The 4,971-nt window shown below is 39.4% G+C and overlaps 1 protein-coding gene across 1 annotated transcript in view; it reads right to left on the reverse strand.

Annotated features, from left to right (window-relative positions):
• Positions 1–4,940, reverse strand: part of LOC121510898 (collagen alpha-1(IX) chain-like) — a 45,645-nt gene extending 40,705 nt beyond the window's left edge. Inside the window, exon 1 of the mRNA XM_041789240.1 lies at positions 4,857–4,940. The gene's annotated coding sequence lies outside the window, so the exon portion shown is untranslated. The remainder of the gene's footprint in view (positions 1–4,856) is intronic.
• Positions 4,941–4,971: the final 31 nt, after the last annotated feature.

Consider the following 4,971-nt stretch of genomic DNA (forward strand, 5'->3'; position numbering starts at 1 on the left):
TATTGTGAAAATTAGGGTCAACATTAATGTTTGAAATTACATTTTAGCCGATAGCTGATACCATGGCTGTAGCACAGGGGGGAAAAAGGGTACTGATTACCCGGGCCCACAGTTGGGAGGGGCCCTTGAGAAGCCTGCAATGAAAAGTGGGTTTTTATTTATATTTTCTTTGTAATAAGTGTCATTATGAAATCACAAATGACTTAATTAATCGGTCAACAGACTGAAATTGTATCAAACAGAATAAAATAAAGTGCTGGGGGGCCCTGCTCCTCCCTTGGAAATGTCCAAATGGTGTAGTCCAACAAAGAAAGTAAATTTAATTTAACCATAGGAAAAATATTACTCATAAATGGGGAAATTATTGTGCAAACATATAAAAAATGCTTATATATTTGTAAAAATGACGCAACATCTGTTGCTTGGCTAGCCAGTTAAGGGGGGCCCTGTGTAATATTCCTTCTGGGGGCCCAAAATCCCTAGCTATGCCCCTTGGCTGATACAAATGTTATTTTTCATTACCTCTTTTAGTGTGACTACTCTTTGCTCTTGTATTTGACCATGGAAACAGAACAGAGTTTGTCCAATGAGTGACTTCCCTGTAAAAATCTCTTAATTGATTCACTAATTGGTTAACCTTGCAAAAAAGATGGATTCGTCCATTTCCGTGTTTCTCACTAGCGAATCCATCTTACAAAGCACCTGTCTGAACAGTTTGGGCCCGCTTAGAAAGTGACAGGACCAATCAGCAACAAGGGGCAGTACTTTCAGGCGCACCAGAGACGTGATGTATGCAAGCAGCGACAAGAGGCCAGTGCAATTATGGCGAAAGACATTCGCGTGGATGCTGCTAAAGCACCAGTTTTATCAGAACTTGACGACATTTCTTCATTAAAAGAAGAAAAAAGAACAGCATTGAGTTGTTTTCTTTTAAAAAATGACAAAAGTCATATACTGACATGTCTACAGCTGCCATGGTTCGTGTTATGCAGTTCTCTATGGAGTTTACTCCTCCGTACGTAACGTTTTGTTGCTCTGATTGGCCCGTAAAGACGTGACAGACAGAACGTTTATCCAGTCACCCTCTGAGTTTTTTTTTTTTTTCAAAGGCTCTGCCCTTTCCCAAACACTGTCTATGGGAGGTTTACCATATGGGTGTGTGAAACAAATCCACTGGCGTGCCAGGTTAATAAAGTATACAAACTTCGAAATTCCCTGTCCTATGATGGCAAAAGCAAAAAAGCAATCAGAGTACAGTAGTAGTATGTTGCTCTGTAAAGCATTAACCCCAACACTGCCAGGGTATATGGGACAATTAGCTTAAAATGAGTTATCAGTTTGTTCAGTGGTTCTCAACTGGTGTAGACACAGGACCAATCACAGTCTCTTTAATGAAAAATTGCAACTCTAAATTTCTGAAAATTTAATGACAAATGTTCCAGTTTGAATCTAAGATAGAACAAAATATACCAATTAGCAAAGAGATAAGAAAAAACAAACACATCTTATTTTGGTTTCCTGTGATACAGCATAGATTTTTCACAATTTTCCTTTAATCTTGAGGAATTGATGTGTTTTCATGGGAAAAGCTGATTTATTATCTCAGGAAATGGAGATAAATGAATTGAAATATGAAGAAAACACTGAAATTAGTACTACAGAGGGATAAATAAAACTATGAATGTACAGTATGTCCACTAAGTGCTTAAGAGCTTTGTAGACTTTTTGCCACCATTTCTAAGAGTTGAAAACCACTGATTTAAATGTCTCAGCCAAAAACTGTGGTCCAATAATAAAGGTAAAATCTCCTCTTTTTAGCTGTTAATTACACAAGCAGCATAAGCAATGTTGTAATGCGTGAAAGCTAAATGCCTGTTTTTAGATGAAGTACAAGATTGAGTCTTTGTTTATAGCACAAGGCAGTTATTCTTAGCTGGATGGGGCACTTAAAATATGTGGGGGAAAATTACCAGTATACCCACTTCTCCACACACTACTGCCCTGACTCGTGCAGTCGAGAACAGCACTGAAATCTAATCTGTTGGCAGGCATAACTCAGCCAGTTCACAATAAGTCTGCAAACTCAGGCCCAACAGTCTTGAAAAGTTGTTCTTTCAAATACCTTTTAAGCCAGTCATGCACAGCCCAAAACACTTCCTGATAAATGAATTAGAAACAACTGCATCATGATTTAGAATAAGAGTCCCTCTTGAGTATACAGTATATAGCTGATCCATAGCAGCATTTCTTAGACAATTTTTCGCTCTTCAGTTCACTACTGCACAACTTCCTCCTTTCTACAAGTGTTGTTGTTGTGCAGTATGAGTGGAGATATGGGATAGGAGCCTCCAAACACCAGACACAGATGTGAAATGTTGTGGCTTTGGAACAGGCTTATGAAGATGTCTGCTCAGAGACTAACTAAAAATATCTTTAATTAAGATACTGTTCATTGTCATCCCTAAGCAAGTGAGTTGAATTCTGTGTTTTATGCAAATAAAATGTCATTCATTTTTCAAAATAAGTTACTCTGTGGATTTCTAGACATTAAAAGCACTATGTTTGTTATGTACAGACAAAAATGGTCTGTTGATATGTGGTGTAAACCAAAACTGCAAACATATTGCATATAATGAAGTTAAAATGTTGAGTCCGAGTATAGAGAAGATTTATTTTCGAGTAAGACAATGACCCGATGCATACAGAGGAAGCTACACAGACATGGTTTAAAGATGAGGTGAATGTCCTGGAGTGGCCGAGTCAAAGCCCAGACCTCAGTCCAAAAGAGAATCTGTGACTGGACTTGAAAAGGGTTGTTCAGGCTCGATCCCCATGCAACCCAACCGAGCTTGAGAAATATGTTCTCTCTTTGACATTAAAGAGTTTTTTGTCTTTTTGTTTTGTTTTTGTTAAAAAAGCCAAATTATATTGACCATAACTGATATATGAAATCCATAAAAGGGTGAAACATCCAATGAATACTTTAGAGAGGCACTGAAACAATAGAATATAATACATAAATCAGGTAGAGAACAGAATATTGTGGAGTAAACTATCATGAATACATGAGACTTACAGTCGCTAGAAAAAGTATGTTAACCCTTTGAGATTTCTTGGATTTCTGCATAAATTGGTCATCAAATGTGTTCTGATCTTCATCTAATTCACAACAATAGACAAACACAGTCTGCTTAAACTAATACTGCACAAAAAAATGATGTTTTCATGTTTTTATTGAACAAAACATGTAAACATTCACAGTGCAGGTTGGAAAAAGTATGTGAACCCCTAGGCTAATGACTGGTTGACTCTCCTTTGGCAGCAGTAACCTCAACCAAACGTTTCCTGTAGTTGCAGATCAGACCTGCACAACGGTCAGGAGGAATTTTGGACCATTTCTCTTTACAAAACTGTCTCAGTTCAGCAATATTCTTGGGATGTCTGGTGTGCATTGCTCTCTTGTGGTCATGCCACAGCATCTCAATCGAGTTGAGGTCAGGACTCTGACTGGGCCACTCCAGAAGGTGTATTTTCTTCTGTTGAAGCCATTCTGTTGTTGATTTACTTCTATGCTTTGGTCGTTGTCCTGTTGCATCACCCATCCTCTGTTGAGCTTCAGTTGGTGGACAGATGGTCTTAAGTTTTCCTGCAAAATGTCTTGATAAAAATGGGAATTCGTTTTTCCGTCAATGACAGCAATCCGTCCAGGCCCTGAGGCAGCAAAGCAGCCCTAAACCATGACGGCCCCTCCACCATATTTCACAGTTGGGATGAGGTTTTGATGTTGGTGTGCTGTGCCTTTTTTTCTCCACACATAGCGCTATGTGTTCCTTCCAAACAACTCAATTTTGGTTTCATCTATGGACAGAACATTTTGCCAGTAGTGCTGTGGAACATCCAGGTGCTCTTTTGCAAACTTCAAACGTGCAGAAATGTGTTTTTTTTTAACAGCAGTTGCTTCCTCCATGGTGTCCTCCCATGAACTCCATTCTTGTTTAATGTTTTACTTATTGTAGATTTGTCAACACAAATGTTGGCATGTGCCAGAGACTTCTGACACTCTAGGAGTCTTCTTCACCTCATTGAGCATTCTGCGCTGTGTTCTTGCAGTCATCTTTACAGGGCGACCACACCTAGGGAGAGTAGCAACAGTGCTGAACCTTCTCCATTTTGTAGACAGTCTGTCTTACCATGGACACATGAACATCAAGGCTTTTAGAGATACCCTTTCCAACTTCATGCAAGTCAACAATTCTTGATTGTAGGTCTTCTGAGAGCTCTTTTGTGCCAGGCATGGTTAACGTCAGGCAATGCTTCTTGAGAACAGCAAATTTATACTGGTGTGTGTTTTTTATAGGGCAGGGCAGCTTTAACCAACACATCCAATCTCATCACATTGATTGGACTCCAGGTTGGCTGACTCCTGGCTCCAATTAGCTCTTGGAAAAGTCATTAGCCTAGGGGTTCACATACTTTTTCCACCCTGCACTGTGAGTGTTTAAATGGTTTGATCAATAAAAACATGAAAACATATCATTTTTGCTTAGTTTAAGCAGGCTGTGTTTGTCTATTGTTGAGACTTAGATGAAGATCGGAACACATTTGACGACCAATTTATGCAGAAATCCAAGAAGTCTCAAAGGGTTCACATACTTTTTCTAACGACTGTATGTCTAGAAGGTAGCAATGGGCTTGGGATAAATAGTAATGACGATTTAAAAGGATGAAACAGCAGAAACTATCTCGTAGTGCTGCTGGCTATTGTGGACTGCAGAGATGTAAGAGCATCTATTTTGGATTGTATTTGTAGACACTGAGTGTAACAGTACAGCAGACAATATCAATATTGTACCCACCTCCTCAATGTTCCTTTTGAGGGTAGCAATCTTGCTGTCGAGCTGCGCCTCTGGTATGTGCAGCAACGCGCAGTTTAATGTGCGTAAGCGAGAGGCAGGAGCAGTGCCTGCTGTC

This window comes from Cheilinus undulatus, linkage group 6, assembly GCF_018320785.1.
Source record: "Cheilinus undulatus linkage group 6, ASM1832078v1, whole genome shotgun sequence".
NCBI lineage: Eukaryota > Metazoa > Chordata > Actinopteri > Labriformes > Labridae > Cheilinus > Cheilinus undulatus.